Below are 24,628 nucleotides of genomic sequence, written 5' to 3' on the forward strand. Positions count from 1 at the left end.
ACCAGAGAGTTTCAGTCAGCTTTTCCTATACTTGAGAACAAATAATAATCTTCTTCACTGGTTTACCAGCATTTTTTCCAATAACCTTAAATAATAAAACATGTTTCCATTCATGGCTTAAAAGTGCATTCCACCCACCCCTATCATCATTGCTATCAACCTCAATAAACACTTTACCTATCGCATTAACTTTTGAAACATTGATTATTGTAAAACACTTGACACAAACATGTTAACGTGTCAAGTATTAATAATACTACATACTTGTTAAGTGTAAAAAGTTAACACACACTCTAGTGGAGAGAGTGCATAAAAACCGCTGAAATATTTTTGCAATAAAGAGGTTATTTTTTCCAACAGCTGAGTATCGACTTAACTGAATTGAAATATGTGGATCAAGCTTAATTAAAATAAATTGTACGAACACAAAAATCATTTCATATATCGATTTTGTGTGATTTCAGGCAAAAATATTAAACATATATGTTGCATACTTTCAGGCAACTAAGAACAAATTTAATTTTAAGTGGCTAAGGACTTGAATTGGGTGACGTAGGGGATGAGTGATACCAAGCAACGGTCTTGACCGGCTTTAACATGGCAAAGCCAAGGATTTATCTTGGTCCCTCTTTTATCTCAAGTGGACACTGACCTCCCCGTGGTGTCACCTGGGGAGCTGCCTTTAACATCCCTTGAAGGTAGTGAGCTAACATGTGCCGCGCGTTCACCCATAAGAACGTTAAAAACTTGGGTTGGGCTAGTAACTCACCCCGTCAAAACACCGCCTACTATGAAAAAACAAAAAAAAAAAGAAGAAAAACAAACCCCTCTAAAGTTGACGAACCCCGCAAAAGTTTTAAGGACCATGATCTGCGAATCTGCACCTGGAATGTCAGGACTCTCTACAGAGCAGGTGCAATTTGCGCACTGGCGGATGTACTTGACAAGTACAATGCTGATATTATCGCCTTACAGAAAGTGCGATGGAACCGGGCAGACGTAAAAATAACAAACGATTACGCGAAGGTACGCACTCGCCTTAATGTTGCGCCAAAAGTGCGATCTAACACGGGACGGAAGCTGGATGTCGAGAAGCTGCAAACACAACAGATAGCACAAGCCTATTTCGCTCAACTGACTCACATGCTGGAAGACGGAACTGCTTGCCCCGATAATGTGGAAGCGCGGTGGCGAAGAATAGCCCACTCACTTCAAACTGCCGCAAAATCTGTGCTTGGGTACCAAAAACCACCACCTAAAAATCTATGGTACGATCAGGAGTGTCGTAAGGCTACTGAAGAAAAGAACGCGGCATACAGTGCAACCCTGCATTCAGTAGCAACACGAAGTGCGAAAGAAAAATATCAAGAGAAGAGGAGAGAGGAGAAGCGTATTTTCAGAAGAAAAAAGAAAGAGCAAGAAAAACGTGAGCGTGAGAAAGTAGAGATGTTCAGGAGTCAGAATGAAGTCCGCAAATTTTACCAGAGTGTAAAACACCAGATTGAAGGATATGGTGCAGGCACATTCTCCTGCAAAGACCATGAAGGGAATCTGGTAACTGATACAGTTAGCGTACTGAGGATCTGGAAGGAGCATTTCATGAAGCTCTTAGTATCAAATATGGGCGGCGATGAAGATACACCAGAACCTATCGCAAACGACGACGTTGAATGTCTTCCACCTAGCCACAGGGAGGTCATGACAGCAATTAATCGGCTGAAAAACAATAAAGCAGCAGGAGCTGGTGGTTCAAGACCGGTGGCGAAATGTTGATAAGGAGTATGCATCAGTTAATTACCGAAATTTGGCAGCCTCCTATGTCCCGTACACAAGAAAGAAGACAAGAAGGTGTCTACAAACTACAGAGGCATAAGTCTGCTCCCAATCGCATACAAAGTGCTGTCGAGTGTGCTGTGTGAACGTTTAAAACCCATGGTTAATGCAATAATCGGGTCATACCAATGCGGTTTTAGACCTGGTAAATCGACAAATAACCAAATCTTCACACTGCGCCAAATACTGGAGAAGACCCACGAAAGACAGATCGAAACATATCACCTGTTCGTCGACTATAAGGCCGCCTTCGACAGCCCAATTAGATCAAAGGTGTTTCAAGCCATGTCTGAGTTTGGTATCCCTGCAAAACTTATACGATTATGCAGGATGACATTGGCTAATACAAGATCAGCTGTTGAAGTAGGAAAGAACCTCTCGGAACCTTTTGAAACGAAACGAGGTTTCAGGCAAAATGACAGCCTATCGTGTGACCTATTTAACATTCTATTGGAAAAGGTCATACGAGAATCGAATGTATATACCGATACAGACGCAGACGATATTGATATAATAGGTCGATCAACTCGATCCGTAACAGCCACCTTTGCAAAAATTGGAAAAGAGTCTGCCAAAGTGGGTCTGGCAGTCAACGGCGATAAGACAAAGTTTATGGTATCAACACGCAAGACGTCCAGTAGACTCGGACCAACTGTTGATGTTCAGAACTACAATTTTGAGGTAGTAAATGACTTTATTTACCTCGGCACCGCCATAAATAAAACGAACAACATCAGTTTTGAAATCAAAAGAAGAATAATATTGGCCAACAGATGCTACTTTGGTCTAAGTAAACAGTTTAAATGTAAAACCACCTCTAGTCAAACAAAATTTACGCTCTACCAGACACTGATGCTACCCGTACTTATGTATGGATCTGAAGCATGGGTACTTGCGAAAGCAGATGAGGCAGAACTTGGTGTGTTTGAGAGAAAAATTCTTCGAAAGATTTATGGACCAATATGCGTTGACGGTGAATACCGACGTCGTATGAACCACGAGCTATACCAGCCGACCGACATCGATATAGTAAAACGTATCAAATTACAACGATTGCGTTGGCTTGGCCATATCAGCAGGATGGATAAAGATGCCCCCGCCAAAAAGGCATTTGAATACAAGCCACTCGACGGTATACGCCCCAAGGGAAGGCCAAAACTCCGATGGAAAGACCAAGTTGAAGAAGATATCACAGAAAATGGCATCCAAATTGGAGAAGTAAAGTAAAAGATCGGTGCGTTTGGAAATCTATTCTTAGTTCGGCTTATGGAACAAGACGTTCTGTTTAATACAAAAGCCATCTAAGTAAGTAAAGTAAGTAAGGACTTGAATTAATGAAGCATATCACTTTGTAATTTTGTTTCATAAAATCTGGGGGAGAAGAAAACGGTTAATACTTCTTGTTTGTCATTGACGTTACCAAATAATACCCCCTTAACTTATTATAAAAATGATGTCATAACTGCGATAATTAACAACAAATTAACATCAAAAGGAAAAACCAAGAGTTGGTAAAGATTAGATAGATTATACCGTCGTAAAGGGAGCCGTAAGGACAAGTTACCAAAAAAAATTTTAAAACGATGCGAGGGGAGCTCTTTAACTTCACTTTATCCGAATTTTGTGTGGGAGGTACCCGAAGGAGTGCACCAATATAGTCCATATTCGAACCCGGGAATAATACGATATGCAAAGTTTGGACCAAATCGATTGTTCACATAATTTCACATAATTTTACACACAAACTTTGAACTTTTGTGGGGAAGGTACCCGAAGGAGTGGAACGATATGGCCCATCTTAGAGCAAAACTTGGTTTGAATCGAATTTCGTCCAAATATACTTGGAGTATAAAACCATTATTTCGATGAGGCACATTTTTGGTCTTATCAAAGTGTATATGAGGAAATATCAAATTCTTTTAGTTTTCCATAAAAAAAATAAAAAAAAAATTTTTAATTTTGGGAAAAAATTCCGATTCTCAAATCTGTTCGAGATACTAATTTTGGTTGTTGCGCGCAAAAGATATTGCGGTTTTAATTCTGATAATAAGAAATAAATCTTAAAACAACGCTACTCATTATATTGCGAAACATCGTTAATTAAGGGTTTCCTACGTACTATATGTTTACTGAGGTCCCATAACATAAGTGACAAAGTTGTAAATTTTCGCGGAAATTAAGAAAGAATTAAAAAAGTTGCTTGCTTGCAACTTGTTTTATTAAAATTTAAGCTGTTTATGCATCGGAAAAATATTTTAAAAATATGTGCGTAATCTAAACATCGCGACGATTCAAATGGAACCAAAAATATAGAAATCTGTTTAGCGGTTGGCACATTTTAGCAAAAACAAAAAAATTAAATTGAGGGAAGTTATAAAATTTTTGTAAGAGAAAATATTTTTCAAATTTTTTTATGAGTTAGTTGAAGGAAATGTAAGAAAATTTGTTCGGAGTTATTCTTCTATTTCAGTTAAATTTCACGCAAAAAATCACATTTTTTATTCTAATCACTTCTCGAGTACACGCTAACATCTAGCGGAAACGTTCAAACGTTCAAATAAATGTTGAGTTCCTTTGAATGGGGTATAATCTTCAAATAAAACTGTATCATTTGAAATGCGTCTAAATCGCGAAATCCTCAAAATCGCTTGATGCGCATGCGGTTTATCAATACGGCGAATTCTTCTCTTTTAATTTGTACACATTTGCCAGGATTTACTTTGGCCGCTAAGATGTAGCGTCGTCTGCAGTTTAGTGTGCAACAATCTGTATAACGCTTATAATTTGCACAAGGTGCATACACTTTTTATGCGCATCCTATTTCACTACCAACCGTGGAAAAATACATCGATCTAATCCTATTTCGATCAAATCCACCAAGAACCGTGGATGTAGCATCACACACTATTTTTGGGATAAATCGGATACAGCTCCCATGCCACTAAATTTTTTAAACCGCTGTCTTCGCAAAACCGCGAGTGATGTGTCAGTTTTTTCATTCACAAGAAAACGTTAGCTTCAACGTTTTTTTTCCTATTTTTATTTATTTACGCGGTCATAACTTCCACGCAAATTAAATTATTTTGCCAAATTTTTGAGCTTTGTTCAAAAACACTTGAATTGATCTAGCCATGGTCATAGTTACTGGTGAATTGCAATAGTTCGCGTATTATAATAATGCAAACCTTGGCTTCATGGAAACTACATTTTTTTTATATTCACTCGTATACCCTTTCTAGCCTAAAGGCTGATGGTATAGAAACTACTAACCTTTCCTCCTGATGCAAATTGCAATAACGTGTCTGCTAGATAAAGGGGCCTATTCTCTAATATATAATGGGTTTTGTGTAGAGAACCACATTTTCCCATTCCCAGTTTTTGCATTATTGCAAATTACATGGTGCCCTAGCGTATTAATTGTCCAATTGGATTTTTATACATACATTGCAGCATGGGTTGCATTGCCACATTTTTTAAAACGATTCCCCAGCCAGACAACATCAAATTTTCAATGGTGGCAAAATACCCTTCAGTGATTCTGGCGACATTTTCTGAGTATTTCAGCCATGTAAAACTTCTCAACGAGTGGTGTCTTAGGACACGCCGTTCGGATTTGGAGATAAGTTGAGCGAATATAAATCGGGGTGCAATCACTCATTGACATGAGAGAAGTCTCCCTGGTCCCTTGTGGGATGTTTGTGAAACAATTGTTATATTATTATTTAAGCTTGGTGTGATACGATGCCTTAATCGCTGAAGGAATTTTTAAATAAATTGCGATCAAAGTTCACATTTTTAGGTTTATATTAAGTTTTCAAGATTTTGCTTGAAAACGGCAAGTCTTATCGAAATGGGACTAACGAGGATGTTGTAGAGGATTTTCAGCGCTATAACAGTTTCTTTAAGCCGTTTCCAAGCAAAATCCTGAACACCCAACATAAACCTATGAAAGTGAATTTTGGCCGCGATTTATTTAAAAACCCCTCCAGTGAATTTTTCTTGTTTTCGGATTTTTCTTATCTTTGAACATTGATGTTTCCGGTTCCGCAAAAATTTTCCCAGGTGTCAGCGGTTTTCATTTGAAGTTAGTTAAGGGCACCGTACATGACATTGTTTCAGAAGGTAGCGATGCAGTCAGTACATTGTACCAATTTGAACTTCTATTTTAAAAATTTGTAAAACCTCGGAAAATATCATAAAGGCCAGTCTTGTAGAGAATTTTCACAGCTACAATATTTTCTCTAATCCCATTTAGATAGGACTTCCGGTTTCCAAGCCAAAACGTGTAAATCTTAAAAAACCCTAAAAATGTGAAGTTTGAATGCAATTTATTTGAAAATCCCTCCGGCGATTTTTTTTTTTTTTTTTTTTGGTTTATCTCATCTATGAACATTGTGGTTTCAAAATCCGCAAAAGCTTCCCAGATAAAAGCACCTTTCATTTAAAGTGAGTTAAGGCGCACCATGCACGAGAATTTTATTTGTTCCATAAAGAAATTTTGATTTTGTGGTCCGCCCCGTCCGACTATAGCCTTGGCTTTCTTGTTATTTTTTTTACAAAACATCCCCATTAAGAATGAATTTTACTTATAGAAGTCCTCCTAAGGATACCTTTTCCAAATTAGCGTAAAAGTATCATGCGCCCTTCTGAACATTTTACACATATATCTTCATAAATATGAAGTTGGTTTCTTTGCTTTAATTTCCATTGAAACCCATATTTTTCTATCTCTAGTGAAGAGTATGAGTGGTGCTCATAGTCATACGCTACTCTATCCTATTGCTTTGTCTTAATTAATATACAATTGGTCCCTGGGTCATCTTCCTATGAAAAATGCCACTTACTCTAAAACAAATAAAACTTTTATTTAAAAAATATATAAACAATGAATGGAGTAGAAAAACATCGTTCTTCTGCTTCATTGTAACAGTAACTTTATGTCTCTAAATTGTATTTCTAACTCTTCCAAACAGCTCCACAATGATTCGGTAATGTCACATTTGCTTTAGATTATTTTACAATTGTTTCATCATTCTTCTTTTTGTCCAGCTGTAAATGAGTTCAACATCAGCTATTTGCTACAAAGTTAGGAATGAATAGCACGGTGAAAGAGGGAGAGGGAGATGTAGACAACGAAAACCATAGATGAAGACAAACTACAATGTTTAAATTACGTGATTGCAACACTATCGGATCAAAATGAAGTATTAGTGTAGCCCCTCAAACAGCATGGCATTCCACAGCCAAACAATTCCGCATAGTAGTGGCATTCAAAGACTCAGTTCATTGGTTTCAGTTATATGTTCATTTCCGTTTGCCACTTTTTCCGTTGCTGCTTTCTATGCTCTTGTGTGTGTGTTGTGTCTTTTTGTTGTGCTTTAATGCAAAGTTTTCGTTGTGTGTTTGACCATGGGATTTTTCGTTTTGTTTGGGATTTAGTTCTAGCTTTTTGTATTTTACTGCTTAAATAAATTTAGTGGATGCTGATGTTAAACATGTAAACCCGTAGAATTGTTTTTGTAGTCTTCTGTGTGTTAATAAAAACACGGAAAGTTGTAATTCAATGGTGTTTGTTGTTATTTGCCAATAAAGTTGTTACCATTGTTTTTGTTGATTGCTACCGCTGGTAGTTTATTTTATTTTCAAGAGGTTGTTTGTTATCCACATATTTTATCCGTTGTGTTATATTTGTGATAGTTTGTAATAAATGTTACGCTAATGGTTCAATGCTGCTGGCTCAACATCAGCTGCAAAAAATTTTGCCATTATTTCACTAGTGGCATCAAATGGAACATTTAAATGGGTATAAAAACCATGGTCCATAAGTGTAAGGAGGAGTGAGAAAAATTCCAACATTACAATCTATTGAAATCGGAAAAAGTCATAAAGTTGCAAACGGGTGCGTATGAATGTTGTCAGTAATAAAACGCTCCCAGACTTTGATGAAAATTCCATTAGAAGGTTTTCAATTTATTAGAGTTGGGCAATCTCGTTAACATCATAAAAACAAACGTGTAAAATTAAGTATACGCAGTTTTGTCAAATAAATTACCGGTGTCCATTGAACGAGATAGTGATCCGGATCGTTCAATTGAACTAGATTGCCCAACTCCACAATTTATTGTAGAAGCATTCACAAGGCTTTCAATTTATAGAAGGAACCGCTAGGCGGCGTCTTGTCCAGAATGCACCTTGAGATCGGCGAATAAGCTTAGACAACCCATATAGAGGATCTTTTATAAATACAGCGGGGCTTCTTTTTATTTAAACAAGACTCCTTTAGAAAGATATCTACATGTAAAAGCTATATCTTTAGATAATTTTTTATTTAGAGATGATCTCCTTTAGAGGGACTTTTATTTAGATAGGACTCCTTTAGAAAGGCTTCAATGTAAACAAAACCTATTTAGAGGAACTTTTATGTATATAAGAATATAGAGGGGCGTCTATCTACAGAAGACTCCTTTAGAGGAGAGGTCATACAGAAGAGACCTTTAAGCAGAGCTAATTAAATTAAGAACAATTCTGGGTTTCTCTTCATTATCACATTTCTATTCTGGTTAAAACAAAGCCTTGCAACAAGTTGCTCAAACTGCCATTGCAATCTGTGGAAATTCCAACGAAAATTGGAACAACGCTTATGTATGAAGAACAAATAAAATAGAATACTGAGAATTGAAAGCACAGGTTTTAGTGAGAATATTTTTAGGAGCATTCTGTTGGATGGTTGCGCTGCGTGTGTACAATATTTTATTTCTTTTATGATCTTAAATTTTTGGGCAGCACAATGGAATAGTGAAAGTGGCATACAGAAAACAGATTTAAAGAACTGAATGTCAGTGCAAGTATTTGAATGAATGTTCTCAATTTTTGTGGTTTGGAATTGCACGTGCTAACATAGCTTGAGTAAATGTTACGAATTGAGAAATCATTATTAATGTCGAGAAATATGGGCATAGGTGAAGATAAGAGAAAGGGGTTTGATCTTGTTTTACTGAAAATTTAATAAGAAAAATATTTTATGTAAAGATGTTAATAAATTTTTCAGGAATATTTTTCGAGAAAGAGCCTGGAAAAACAGTTTTGTGTAAAGTGTGGTTCTTAAAAAGGAAAAAAATGAGTTTCTACGATTATTTTTAAAGGTTTGTAGGTTGCGTATAAGTATCGTCAATACTTATACGCAACCATTGGTTTTTCTTATATGTACGAGGGCGGTTCGGAAACTTCTTAGCCTATCAATGAAAGAGAATAGTTAGTTTTTCAAAAATATTTTTAGTTTTCAATATAATCTCCTGAAACTTCAATACACTTAGTCCAACGCTTTTATAGCAATTCTATCCCTTGATTAAAATAGTTTTCCTTAAGGTCTGCAAAATAGTGGTTTACAGCTGTAATTGCATCTTCATTTGAGGTAAAACGCTTGCCAACAAGGATTTTTTTTAGATTTGGGAACAAGTAAAAGTCACTGGGAGCTACGTCAGGAGAATAAGGTGGGTGGTCAAGCAACTCGTACTTTAATTCGTTGATTTTAGCCATTGTTAAAACAATCTTGTGCGCTGGTGCGTTGTCTTGGTGAAAAATTATTTTTTTGTGTTGTAAGCCAGGACATTTTTCTGGAATTTGTACATTTAATTGATCCAAAAGGTTGCAATAGTACTCTGAATTTATTGTTTTACCCTTTTGCAGATAGTCAATCAATAAAATACCTTCGAAAACCAAAAAAAACCGTTGCCATAACCTTACCAGCCGATTGAATTGTTTTTGCCTTCTTTGGGGCACTTCCTCCAGCTTCAGTCCATTGTTTGGATTGTTCTTTTGTCTCTGGAGTATAGTGGTGGATCCATATCCCATCAACAGTTATGAAACGACGCTTAAAATACATTTTATTTCGCTTAAAACGATCCAACCAAACAAGTTAAGAAATGCGGCACCCATCTTGCAGAAAGCTTTTTCATCTGTAGTTCTTCATGCAAAATTAAATGGACTCGGTCATTTGAGATGCCCATGATATTAGCAATTTCACGCACTTTTATTCGTCGATCATTTAATACCATATCATGCACTTTGGCTACAATTTCTGTTGTTGTTGATGTTTTTGGACGTCCACTACGTGGTTCAGCTTCAATGCTTGTACGACCACGTTTAAATTCAGCAACCCACGCAGGCATTTCTAATTTTTCCATTGTAAAAAAATTGCGGATGCGTCTTTTTTGAACATCTGTTTCTATATGAAGGAGTTGCCAGATCGAAACAAAATTTAACATTTGTCCATAACAGAGATGGAAGTTTTCAAAACACTTAACTTTTTTCTGTTTATACCGCGCTTTTTGTGCTAGGCTAAGAAGTTTCTGAATTGTCCTCGTATTTAGTTGTATTTTTATTTCATAAATTATTTTGCCAAAATTTTCTTTTGAATTTCAATAGGATGCTGCAGTTTGATTAAGTGCGGTCTTTGATGATTGCAGCTGCAACATTTCAAGAAGTTACAATATGATAAAATTTTTGCACGACGTTGTTTGCCAAAAAATGTGGCAATTCTTAAGAGGGCCTTCTAAAAGGTTTCCCATACATAGAAGTCCCTCCAAAATGGTATTTTATAAATATAAGGCGTCTTCTATACAAGAATAGGGGTCTTCTGTACATATGTTAGGTTAGGTAAGGTTTAAGGAAGCGCAGCCATCACTCGGAGACCGTTGGTCCATTGTGTTCATCCTGTGTAGGTTTTAGTTGCAGATTTAAAGATGTGAGGATGTTGATGTGGTACAGTAACATGAGTATGATAGGGTAGAGATGATAAGATGATGATGAGGTGCAGTTGAGATAAGTTTGATGCCGAGGTAGAGATGATATTGTACTGGAAAATAGAAGAAATTTGTATTAAGTAGTGAAGGACCCTTGCCAAGCCATGAAAGTTATTTGCCAAAGTTGAGTAGAACAATGCGATATATGTTAGACAGGAAGGTCAGAGTGTATATCCAATATCTACCCAGTGTTCAGTATCTTCTTGTTTGCAATAAGGGCACCAACAAAGCAGATGTTCCACAATATCTATCTCATACCTATTAGCACATTCGAGTGTCCGAAGTATGAACCAAGCCAAGATCCTGACTCCCGAAGTCTGAAAGCAGTTCTCGCCGGCTGAAACTGGATTAGGATGTCTAGAGGTTGGAAATCCAAGATGACGTTTAAAGAAGCCTGAGGAGTATTTTTAATACGTCCGGTAATCAGCAATGACGCAGTTCTTTGTACACTTGATAGTCTGGAGAGTAACGCTTTGTTCCCAAGAGCTTGCCACCAAACCAGCCCCCCATAGGTAAGTATGGACAAGACCATGGAGGAGTAAAGTGACATGAGTCCTTTCTTCGCTCGCTCCTCGATATTCCTTTTCCATGTCAAGCGATGGCCCAGAATATTGCCGAGGTATTTTGCTTCCGTGAAAGTTCCAGGGCCACCCCGTTCAGGATTGGAGGCCTGAAATCGGGAATTTTGGGTTTCTTAAGGAATAGTCCAAGCTCTGTTTTTCTGGGTTTACTTCTAGACCATTGTTCGGGGCACAGCTTGCAAGTTGTACCAAAGCTCTTTGCATGAGCTCAGACAGGGTTGGTAAGAATTTGCCACTTATCAGCACAACCACATCATCAGCATAGGCAACTACCTTGGTCTTCAGCCCGTCGAAGCACACAAGTATTTCATTTATTACCAGAAGCCATAACAGGGGTGAGAGAACTCTTCCCTGCGGAGTGCCTCTGTTAACAGATTTCCTCATGCAGGGCAGTCTCCACTGATTTGCATTTAGTGTAGGCATGTTGTGATTTGCTGATGTTATTGAGGTTTAATTGTGTTCTAATTAAAAGAAAGGAAGAAAGACTAATTGGTCTGTAGTCCTTTGGTAGAGTGTGACTTGGCTTCCCCGCTTTGGGGATGTAGGTCACCTTTACCTCCTTCCACAGACTAGGTATGTACGATAACAGTAAACAAGCCTTGAAAATATCTACCAGGATTGATAGCGCCACCTCAGCCACATTCTGTAGCATTGCCGGTATAATACCATCCGGTCCCGGTGATTTATAAGGCTGGAAACTGTTGATCGCCCACCTAATTCTTGTGTGGTTAAGTATTCTGTCAATCAGCTGTTCATCCTCGACAGTTCGGAATCGACTGTGACTTGCTTGCAAGACTCCGTCGAATTCAGCACAACCGGGAAAATGAACCCCTGACAACAGATCCAGAGTCTCTAATCCGGAGTTAGTCCAGGAACCATCGCTACGTTTAATACTACCTATGGATTTGGGGTCCTTGGATAGTATCTTACGAAAGCTGGTAGCTTCACTAACTACCTCTATTGACTCACTGAAACTAACCCAAGAATTTCGCTTAGCTTTCATGATTTCACTCTTGTACTTATTAAAAATGACCTTATAGGCATCCCAATCCGTACTGAGTTTCGTCTTACAGGCTTTATTGTAGGATTTCCTTGCTGATTTACGCAGATTGGCTAATTGTTTGGTCCACCACACCGGTTGAGATTTCTACCCCGGATAGGTGATTGGACACGAGTCTTCATAGCTCGTCAGGAAGGGTTTAGTTAGGGAATCCACAGCTCTCTCGACTTCCTTGACTGTGTGGAGAGTATAACTTCCACATAGTTTTGAAGCCGTCAGAGATTCGAATTTACCCCAATCCGTTCTCCTGGAATTTCTATGGGGGCTTTGTGTTACCCCGGGTATAGATATCTGAAATAGGATCATCTTGTAATCCGAAAAGGAGCAATTTTCCGATACCTACCAATTCTCTACATCGGAGTCGTCCATGTTGGTTAGTGTTATGTTAATGACTTCCCCCCTTAATCTATTTTACAAATTCTTAAATTATTTTTTAAAATAAAATTGAAAATGTACTCACCTCTGGCGTTTGTGTCACTGCTTCCCCAGTGGAAGTGGTGGGCATCCATGGACTACCCAGCCTATGCTCCCTAGTTCATCCACTAGATCCTGAATGAACTTGCCTGGGTTTGCTCCGACCTTCTTCCATCCGTACCGTGGTTATATCACCTCTACTGTAATTGGACAGAAGGATTAGGTTAAGATTCTTTTTAGCAACTATACATGTCCTCAACTTGTCCCCATTCGATGCCGCGAAAACAGAATAGTTCTTGCCGCTTAGCCCACTCACCTTATTTTTGTATAAATAAGGTTTCTGGATATCGATACAAGATATCGAGTCGAGAGGGTTTTCAGTAGTTCAGCAGCAGCAGCTTTGCAATGATGCAGGTTTATCTGCACAAACTAAGCTTTTGCCGCTTCCTAATTATTGGTGATTTGGTGGAATTTGGAAACATAATCGTCCTAATCCAAAGTACAGCACCCCTCTTCGACTTCTTAAAAAGTTCTCTCCGGACTTGTCAGTAGCGAGTTTGATGACCCGTCCGTCGTTCTTCTTATAGCAACCGATAATCCTCCAATTTGCCATCAGAACACCGACGTTCTGCTTCTCAACCAACTTTAGTATTCATCCTAGCTCCATTGAAGGAGGAGGGGACCCATACTGAGGTTATCATCCCACATGGTATCTTAGACAAAGGTACAACCGCCAGGTTCCTTCCCAAAGAGAGTCAATGTCATTAACTGTTTTAACAATGAAATCTGCCGATTCCTTGTTTTCACAGCTAATTACCTTGACTCCCTTGTAAAGAGCAGGCTGGCCTAGCCGCACATTGGTCTATTCAACCACGTCCGAGATGAGGATATCCCGAAGACGACCCTCAACTGGCAACCAATGACAGTCGCTGATATGCCCATTGGGGGTCAGCCCTATCTATGATTGCCAAGCCGGATCTCACCCGGGACAATCCATAGATCAGCAATGTCATCCCTGCTTCGGGTTTGACGAGCAAGGAGTCTGAAAAGCAGTAGGCTTTGCGTTATCCTTACTCACCTTCGTACACGAGCAGGGAATCTGCAGACCGCTTGGTCCTGCATTTTCCTTACTCGCCTTCACAGACGAGCTTGATTCAGCAAAACTCTAGTTCCGCGTTGGCCTTACTCGCCTTTGTGGACGAGAAGGGAGTCTGCAGAGCACTATGCTCCGCGGTATACTTTACTCGCCTTTTTAGACGTACAAGACTTCAGAGAATAAGCACTTGATGAGGAGGCTTTAACCTTCTCAATAGTGATCCTCTCACTAGCCTTCCTCGTCACCGAAGCAAACGATGCCTCACTGACCCATCACTCTTCCGCCCGCTCGTGTTCCCACTTGTGTCGGATGGTATCTTTTTTTATCAGCTGACTCACCCCCAGCTACAGAATCAGTCGATACCTTCCCAGAGGACTTGGATACCTTCTTCTCAGCCTTCTTTGAGGGCTGCGACGTTGCCGCATTGGAAAAAGGGCTGTCCTTATCAGAGCTGAAGTCTCCTCCCTTCGTCACCTCTTTGGAGGTTTCGATGGGGTTCCCCCGCTCTTGACGTAGGGATTTCACTGACACGCACTTCCCTCTTTGTTACGTGAGGATATTCTCTTTCAAATCTCTTCACGAACTTGAGGTTAGAAAGTATCGTTTGAAATTCCCTTACGCTGATGGTGTTAGGGTCTTTATTGGCATACCGATTGCAATAGTTAGTTGCCCTTCGGTATGATGTTTTTTCTCTTGCTTCCTTGGCTTTGGCAGAATTGGAGGTCTGTGGATTCAGCGAATCATCCATCTTATCGGTAGGTTCTTCGCTCGCGCCACTCTCCTCCTCTACTGCTTTTGCCTTAGAAGCAGAGGCTTATCGGGATTGTCCGACACCAAAACATCACCGGATGGGGGCTCACTAGCTAGACTAGAGGTAGGGACATGGATCACTGTCGCGTGCATATCATCCTCCTCATCAGTCAGCGATAATTTTTCCCACACTTTCATCCGGGATGCTTTCCTCCTTGAGTGTCAAGGGGACGCTTTCCTCAATTAAATTGAGGAGTAGTAGGCTCTGTCTGTTTAAACTGTAGTTTAATATTGTCTAGTTTCGGAGTGTTGTCCCCGCCCATACTTTCAGTCCGCTTTGTGAGCAATCGATTTGCCCCAAACTTTCCATATATTATTCCTTCCAGATATAGATCGGATAAGACTAGATCAGTGCACACCTTAGGGTACCTCCCACACAAAATTCGGAAAAGAGAAATTTAAGAGTCCTCTCGAATATTTTTTTTGAATGAGGTTCTTTTCACGGTCCCTATTCTGGTCCCTTTTCCGGGGTAAGTCATACTTCCTGAGATAATATGTCCCAGAAGTTCCAAAAACTCCTGCCGGCTCCAACTAAAATTACAAATCTGAATAAAATAATTCTCAAACTTTTCCAAAACTCAGTTAGCTTACTAACATTGAACAGCGTGTCCTAAGTTGCCACTTGTAGAGACGTTTTTCATGGCTTAAATAGTCAGGAAAAAATTGCCAACATTATTAAGGGTATTTTGCCACCGTAGATAATTTGATGGGAGTCGAACTCGGACATTCAGCGTGCAAAGCGGTTGCACATAGCTAATTCCTACTGGTTGTGGTGTAGGGTATCACATGGTCGGCCCCGTTCGACTATAGCCTTTGCTTACTTGTTTATGCCTTCTTTTAGGTTCATTACTATTGGTATGAATGTAAAGTTACTGTTAAAACACACACAAAACTAAAAATTGACACTACTGCTGTCATTGTGTTGCTGTTATTGTTGCTTTGTACTTCTCCCAAAACGATTACTCATTATCCGAACGTCCTCCTCCGTCCTTATGGCCAACACCTGATGTTCAACAACATCATGAATGGCTTTCACTTTTGTTGTTGCCTATACCTCTATATTGCTTTTTTGTATGTGTTATTGTCATATTTATATGCAATAACAGCAATGAGTGTATGTTGTGGTATAATGGAAAATCTGCTGCAACCATAAAAGTAGTAAATGTGCTTAGAAACAGAGCCCAGGCTCTGCAGTGCTATAATAGAGTGTGAGAGTTAGTGTTTAAATTTGTCTGCCACAGGTAGCTGTTTTGCATAACACCAAGGGAGAGGGAGGTGAACAATTGCATGCATTCCCACTTGCCTTACCCTTGCCATTTGTAGGCTGGTGAAGGATTCACAGCGGTGTTGAAGGTTGTTCCAAATAATTAACCTATACCCTTTTCTTCTCTCTCTAATCAAAAAAGTAAAACAACTAAACCATATGCAGTTCGTTAGAGAACCTGAATTGTAGGAAATCAAAAATTCCATACGTTTCCCAACAAGAGAGTTGTGTGCACTTCTCGTTGTTTTTATTGCTGTTCGACAATTGCCAACATGAATAGCAGAAAACGTGTTGCCATAGTTGCTTAATTTTTTAGCAGCAATATATTCAACTATGATTGCCTGCAATTTAAGGGAGGTTGAAGGGATAAAAGAGGCGCAAGCTAAATGGCTTGATAAAAATGTTGTTCATTCAAATGTATCCTTGTGCTGTTAGATCTTAAATTATTTTGTAGCACACAACAAGATTAGATTTGTTTTTTACAATTTCAATACTTCTGAGAGCTCTCGAAAATATGTAAAAATAATTTCCCCATCTGTTCCTTCCTTTTAAGGGCAATAATAAAAAATGGATCAGGTTAGTCCGATAGAAATGTTCTATGAATTATATGCGAATGCAATTAAAATAGGATTGAATTGGAAATTTCCCATTACTAGTGATTGAGTGTTTTACGGCAACATATGAACAAATTGTAGCATACATTTAGGTGCATTATGGTAAGTAACTAAAATGGGGAATACTTAGTATAACTAAATTTGTAGCAACTAGAAAGCGGGAAACAAATCTTTGGTTAGTATGTTAGGGGTTGCATAAAATTGGTATTTCGAAAATAGTCTTCTAAAACTATTTTGGACATTTTAATTGAAGCACTCACACAGATATTCATGCAAGGAAATGTGTTCAAGTGGTTGAAGTATTACTAGTGATTTTGGGAGAAAGCAGCATAACAAAATATTAGATTTGTTTTTTTTACAGTTTCAATACTTTTGAGAGCTCTCGAAAATATGGTAAAAATAATTTCCCCATCTGTTACTTTTTTTAAGGACAATAATAAAAATGGATCAGGTTAGTCCGATAGAAATTTTCTATGAATTATATGCGAATACAATTAAAATTGGATTGAATTGGAAATTTCCCATTTCTAGTGATTGAGGGTTTTAAGGCAACTAATGAACAAATTGTAGCATACATTTAGGTGTATTATGGTAAGTAACTAAAATGGGGAATACTTAGTATAACTAAATTCGTACCAATTGAAAAACGGGAAACAATCTTTGTTAGGGGTTGTATAAAATTGGTATTACGAAAACAGTCTTCTCAAACTATTTTGGAAATTTTAATTGAAGCACTCACACAGATATTCATGAAAGGAATTGTGTTAAAGTGGTTAAAGTATTACTAGTGCTTTCGTTAGAAAGCAGCATAGCAAAATATGTACTTACTTATTTAGCTGGCCCATTACAGAACATTTGTTCCATAGACCGAACTAAGAAAAGATCTCCAATCCTCTCTGTTTTTCGCTCCGCTTTTTGGAATACCGCGCCTTTTCATCTGTCCATCCACTTGTATGCTCCATCGAAGCTTAGGCCTCCCGATTCTGCGTGCACCGCCATGTGGCATATATTCATACGCCTTTTTAGCGGGTTCATCATCGCTCATTCTTATGATATGGCATAGCCAACGCAATCGTTGCATCTCGATACGTTTAACCATATTCAAGTCTTTGTATAGCTGATATAGCTCGTTGTTCATACGACTTCGATATTCACCATCAACGCAAATCGGCCCGTGGATCTTTCGAAGAATTTTCCTCTCAAACACACCAATCACTGCCTTATCTGCTTGCGCAAGTACCCATGCTTCAGAGCCATCCATTAGCAGGGGTAGTTTTGTACAGTGTTTTTTTTTTGTTTGACGGGATGTGGCTTTGTTTTTAAATTGCTTATTTAAACCATAGTAGCATCTGTTGGCCAATACAATTCTTCTTCTTATTTCACAACTGATGTTGTTTGTTGTGTTTATGGCAGTCTTTACTTCAAAATTATAGGTACCAACTTCCACAGTTGATCCGAGCTCTATGGACGCTTTGCGCGTCGACACTATCAATTTGGTCTTTTCGCCGTTTACCGCCAGACCCACTTTCGCAGATTCTCCTTCGACCTTCCTAAAGGTATCAGTTACTTCCTTTACTGATCGTCCTATGATGTCTATGTCATCAGCATAAGCAAGTAACATGTGGCTATTGGTGTAAATTGTGCCATTTCTTTTTACATTTGCATCTCGTATTACCTTTTCCAGCAAAATATTGAATAGGTCACACGAAAGGCTGTCTCCTTGTCTCAAACCTCTTTTGGTACTGAACTGTTCGGAGAGGTTCCTTCCAATTTTAACTGATGACCTAGTGTCAGTTAAAGTCATCTTACAAAGCCGGATGAGCTTTGCGGGGATACCAAATTCAGACTTTGCATGGAATACCTTTAATCAGAGGGGACTGTCGAAAGCTGCTTTATAATCGACAAAAAGGTGATAAGTGTCGATCTGCATCTCTTGGGTCTTCTCAAGGATTTGCCGCAGGGTAAATATCTGGTCAATGGTGGACTTGCCAGGTCTAAAGCCACATTGGTATGGTCCAATTATTTCGTTGACCATTAGCTTCAGTCGTTCGCACAATATCCCTGACACTATCTTATAGGCAATAGGGAGAAGGCTTATGTCCATATAGTTGGAGCATACGGTCTTATCTCCTTTCTTGTGGACGGGACACAGGATGCTCAGGTTCCAATCGTCGGGTACACGTTCTTCCTGCCAGATGGTGCTAACTAGCTGATGCATACACCTTATTAGCACGTCGCCTCCGGTTTTAAACAGCTCGGCTGGTAAGCCATCGGCTCCTGCTGCTTTATTATTCTTTAGTCGGTTGATTGCTGTTTTTACCTCATCTTGGCCGGGTGGTATACATTCTATACCATCTTCTGGGATTGAATCTGTGGTATCATCGTCTTCGCTACTATTGGATACCAGCAGATTAGAAAACTGCTCCTTCCATATCCAGAGCACGCTATCTGTATTTTTTCACAATCCCGCTTTTCCATTTCTCTCTTTTTCTTGCTGAAAAGACGTTTCTCTTCTCTCCCTTTCTCCCGATATCTCTCTCGTGCGCTACGCGTTGCTACTGCTTGTAAAGTAGCTCTATATGCCGCATTTTTCTCTTCGGTAGCAGCACGACACTCCTGGTCATACCATGAATTCATTTGTGGAGGTCTCTGGATTTTGCGGCTGTTTGCATGGAGTGGGCAATATTTTGCCATTGTGTTGTTATGTTATCGGAACAAGGAGTGCTCTCATTAACATCTGAGCTATTTGAGTGGAATATGCTGGGGCTATATGTTGTGTTTGCAGCCTATCGATGTCCAACTTCCACGTTGTGTCTGTTCGTGATTTCTTTGCAACGTTTAGACGGGTACGTAACTTTGCTGCAACAAGGTATTGGTCCGAATCAATGTTTGCAGCTCGAAACGATCGTACATCCAACACGCTCGATGAATGTCTTCCATCTTTCACAACATAATCAATTTGATCTGGAGTCAGCCAGGTGCCCTTATGAATATCGAGATGCTTAAATCTGGTACTGATAACTACCATGTTTTTTGCAGCTGCAAAGTCTATCAGCCTCATACCATGGTCAGATGTTTCACTGCTTCCCGACTGTTGGGCCAAAGATATTCTCCTTTCCAATTTTGGCATTAAAATCGCCTAGAATGATTTTAATGTCAAGGCCAGGGCAACTGTCATATGTTTCTTCTAAGCGCTCGTAGAATATATATTTGGTCTGTTCGTCCTTTTCTTCAGTGGGAGCATGAGCTCAAATAAAGCCAATGTTGAAGAATTTAGCTTTTATTCTAATTGCAGCAAGTCTTTCATTCACTGGGGTGAAGCTGGATACCAGATTTTTTAGTCTCCGACTAACTACGAATCCGCAACAAACTCATGTTTTACGTCATGACAGCTATAATACAGTGCGTCACCTTTAGGTGTTGTTGTGACGCCTTTCCCAATCCCTTGTATTTCCTGTATGGCAGTAATATCGGCCTTGTACTTTTCAAGTACGTTTGCCAATGTGAAAACTGCACCTTCTCTATAAAGAGTGCGAACATTCCAGGTGCAGATTCGCAGATCATGGTCCTTAAAACGTTTGCGGTGTTCGTCAATTTTAGAGGGGTTTGTTTTTCTTTTCTTTCGGTTTTTCATAGTAGGCTGTTTTTTCTAGGGAAGGGTTACTAACCCGACGCACAAACCCAAGTTTTTAACGTTCTTATGGGTGAACGCGCGGCACATGTTAGCTCACTACCTTTAACGGGTGTTAAAGGCAGTTCCCCAGGTAACACCACGGGGAGGTCAGTGTGCACTTGAGATTAAAGAGGGACCAAGATAAATCCTGGGTTTTACCATATTAAAACCGGTCAGGACCGTTCCTTGGTATCTTCCATCCCCTACGTCACCCATAGCAAAATATGTGGATCGAGAAAATTTCATTATTTTCTGCGAATGGCTGATGTTTTTCGAAATATTGACATTAATAATGTAAATAATTACACTAGGGAGCGTATTAGTGTTGTTAATAGTCATACGCATTCGTGCGCCCAATGATTTTGAAAAAAAACTCTTCTTTGGCTAATGAATTAATCTGCATTACTTTGGCCAACTGTGGCAATTCCTCCTCAGCACGAAGAGCTGTAATGCAATGTTAATATTTTCTTTTCGCCACACAAGCTGCTATGGAGTAAACTACCCTTCTCCATGAAGGAAAATTGCCACATTCATGGCAATTCTTTTGTAATATTCAAATGCTGGACAATTCATTGAAATAAAATATCAAAAATAAAATTCATATTAAATTGAATTTCCCATTTATTTCAATTATTGTATTACTGTGAAAAATAATGCTGAAACATTTGCAGCACATATGTATTTGAATTTTATTCTTTCAATAAAAACTTTGCACTCACGCTCAACTAAACTTGTGCAATATAAATATGAAAACAATTTATTCTAAAATTTATATTAAATTCTATAAAATTTCTTTCGAAAGCAACACAAATATTTGTTTTTACTTTCTGCAATTTATGTTTTATAAATGTTTCATTGTAAAACTTAAAACTGATTGTAACATTGCAAACTTCATAATAAAATAATTATTTTATAGCATATTTTTAGATGTTGAAATTTAATGTATTTTTATAGTATATTTTTAGTTTATTTTTTTAATTTATTCACGAATGGTGTAATGTTAATTTAGAGCTTCCATAGAAATCATGAATTGTCCTAATAAAACTCTTGTCTGTGTACAGAGTTGAATGTTATGTAGTTATTTTGTACACCCCAACGTTTCTGAATTATAATCATAAATGCTTTGGGTAAATTGCTATCATCTAAACCTCTAGTCATCTCTTCTATTGCAGAAAAGATCATTGTATAATGTAGAAAATTGTATGTTGTTGACTCTCTGGTCTTCCCTCTGAAAGCCGGATGTTAAGTTTAATCTTATTTGAGATACATGTGTAATATATTGTGGTCATATGTTCCAAGGCACGATTTTCTTCGATAAACCTTCCATAATAAGAGAATTCTGACAGTTATAGTGAAATATTTTACCATGGAACCGAATTGATGTCAACAGCAATACACACTAGGGTGATGACTTTCCGACATTTTTTCTCAAAAATGATTTCCTGTAGCACGGATGGATGAACTTTTGCTTGCTAATCGCTAAACTAACGTTTATTTTAGTGAAATTTAAAAAAGTTCATGCACAAGTCGATTTAAAATTTTTTTCGAAGATATGTATGAAGTGAAATTTTTTCCCAATTTTTATACCCTACACCACAATGTGGAAAGGGTATTATATGTTTGTTTTGGCAAAAATTTATGTAACACCGCGAAATATTCGTCGGAGTCCCCCAATGTGAAATACCAATCTTCATATCTCGACGAGATAAAGCGATTTTGAGATGTGTGTCCGTCCGTCTGTCCATTATAAATTGTAATCAAACTCCAGGCCGCAATTATGGACCGATCGTTACAAAATTTTGTATGGAGGTCGGGTTCAGACTAGAATAGATCCCTATTTTTATTGGTGATTTTCGTGAAATATTTAGCGGGTGAAATGGACCAAAAACATAATATTTATCGAATATTGTAGCGGCTCTCTAGGTCGCAATAATAGTCCGATCAACGCGAAATTTGAAGTAAGGTTAGAGTATATGACAAAGAAGAAGCTTGCAATCTGAGATGGCGATCAGATAATATTTAGAGGGTTAAATGGACCACAACTTTTGTGTGAAAATTTTTAATATACCGCTTATATCTATATTCTTGAAAAACATATTCAGGATAAGTAAAGTATACTTGGAAAATAAACCTTTGACCTTTCTATTGATGCCAATTGTGTTGGTGTACATGATCAGATAACAGAGTTACAGCCTTATATATCCAATTATTTGTTTGTAGTGTAATAATAAAAACGCTAGAGATCGCAATTATAACTCAATTGTCACGAAATTTTGCACGAGGTAAGACTTTAGGTCGAAGAAAATGCCTACAATCTTGGATGATGATCTGATATTATTTAGCGAGTGAAATGGACCAATACTTTTGTATGAAAAATATAAACATTTTATATTTGCTCCATATTTTAATTCCTAGATGGCATATACCGCCAAAGTAGCCTACATATGGGAAAAGAAGTACTGACCAAAGTACTGATGCAAACTGCAAATAATGTATCTGCTGCATTACCGGCTTACTGCCAATTATATAATGGGTTTTGATGCCACAAATTTGCAATAATAGTGTGATCGGCGCGAAATTTAAAGTAAGGTTTGGGGTTAACGACGAAGAAGAAGCTTGCTATTTAATGGACCAAAAGGTTTGTGTTAATTTGTATTAGATCCTGAACGACAACGTGATTTATATTTAGAAGACGATTTTTAAACCTTTCCATTGATGTGAACTATGTTGATGTACGTGGTCAGATAACAGAATTACACCCTAATTTAAACAAGGATCACACAGTTTTAATTTAATTGTGTGCAGTGTAATTACATTCACGCTAAAGGTCACAGTTATAGTTCAATACTGACAAATTTATGCACGAGGTAAGGGTTTTGGTCAAGAAAGATGCAAATATTTTTGACAGTGATCGGGTAATATTTAGCGGGTAAAATTAACCAAAACTTTTGTGAGAAAGATATACAAATTTAATTTTGCCTCCAGATTTTAATTTCTGGGGGACATATTCAGACAAATTACGGAAACCAAACTAGAAAACCAATTCGTGACGTCTCTAACGTCTCAACATTTGGAGATGACTTGCATGTTTTCAATTTAAAATGCATTTTTCATATTTTCCCCTAAATAAAAACAAACAAAAAAACATACGATGTTTGAATAATAATTAATGAATGCAATTCAACAAATTTGCGAATTTGTGGCTAAAATAATTTTCAAAGACAAAAAGTGCAACGTATGTTTTTGGTTTACACTAAACATATGATCGCCGGCGCCAAACATGTCTTGCTTCAATGTGTGATACCAAAAAATAAGCGACGTCGTGAAGAAATACATCGACATTTGGAAAGCAAAGAAAGCAAGCAACGAGCTGATTGAGTTTCGGCCTTTAGCGAGTGTTATTGGATTTTCGCTTCTCCGTATAGTCCAATTACTTTGCCATTAAAGCGAGTAGAAGAGCAGGAGGTAGATGAATAGATCACACAAATTGCAAAGTTTTGTTTTCCAAAACTTGGAACAGTTTTCAAGTTTTTCCAATTTGTCAATTTCTTGCCAATAGTACCTTCCATCCAATTATGGACAATAAAACTAATTGCTCTTTTCTCTTTTGATTCTCTTTGCAGTTGTGATTTTTTCAGCTAAAACAACTAGCTGTCAAACAGTGACCACAACCACACAACACAAAAAGGAAAGTAAAGAAAGGAATAAAGTCGCAAATTAATGCAGTTTTGGGATCAGAAATTGTAAGCACTTTGCAAACACAAAGACAAAGATAAACCCTAGAAAAAGACCTCACTTCATGTTGATGGGTTTAGAAACCAAACCAATGTCCTTCTTTATGCAGAACAAACGATTGCCAACATGAATATGGACTCGCAGCAACAAAAATCTTCATTGGTTTCAGGCACATCATCACCATCATCTTCGGCTCAAGGTACTGCAGTAATATGCACCATGCGGAGAATATGTCAATGTAGCCTCCCTATATGTGATAATTGGTATGATGCCGCACAAGCAAACCAACTCAAGACCATCAAATTATACAATTCATTAACCTCGAACTTTAGCGGGACGATAATGAAGGTGGTTTAATGGGGCTATTAGCATCGAAAAATTCTGGTATGCCTCAGGAACTGAGCCACCAATGGCATTTATCTTGAAAACAAATTCTTTTCCTTCTCCACTTCCTGCTGCGGAAATTAAAAATACGGCACATACGAGTATCATTAGTGGCAATACATGACACCGCCCCCAATTAATATATCCTTGGGTCTAATACCACAACCAGCAACCTGCTTCATACTTCTAATGGATTCCTCCACATGTGGTACACATACAAGTTCTGTAAACTGCAAACCCTCGCCACACTCAGCACAACAGGCGGCTTACCTATTGGAAGCCACACCACAAACTCCTCGGTTGGTGGCCCCATTGCAGATTCGAGCAGCAATAACATCAATATACCCAGCAGCAGTACAGTGT

General features: G+C 38.3%; 1 long non-coding RNA gene across 1 annotated transcript in view; it reads left to right on the top strand.

Moving 5' to 3' along the window:
- LOC141399746 (uncharacterized) overlaps nucleotides 1-23,890 on the top strand; it is a 156,155-nt gene extending 132,265 nt beyond the window's left edge. The window contains exon 3 of the long non-coding RNA XR_012411928.1: nucleotides 23,770-23,890. This is a non-coding gene — a long non-coding RNA (uncharacterized lncRNA). The remainder of the gene's footprint in view (nucleotides 1-23,769) is intronic.
- Nucleotides 23,891-24,628: the final 738 nt, after the last annotated feature.

This window comes from Musca autumnalis, unplaced genomic scaffold, assembly GCF_047663935.1.
Source record: "Musca autumnalis isolate F117 unplaced genomic scaffold, ASM4766393v1 scaffold_3, whole genome shotgun sequence".
In the NCBI taxonomy this organism is placed as follows: Eukaryota; Metazoa; Arthropoda; class Insecta; order Diptera; family Muscidae; genus Musca; species Musca autumnalis.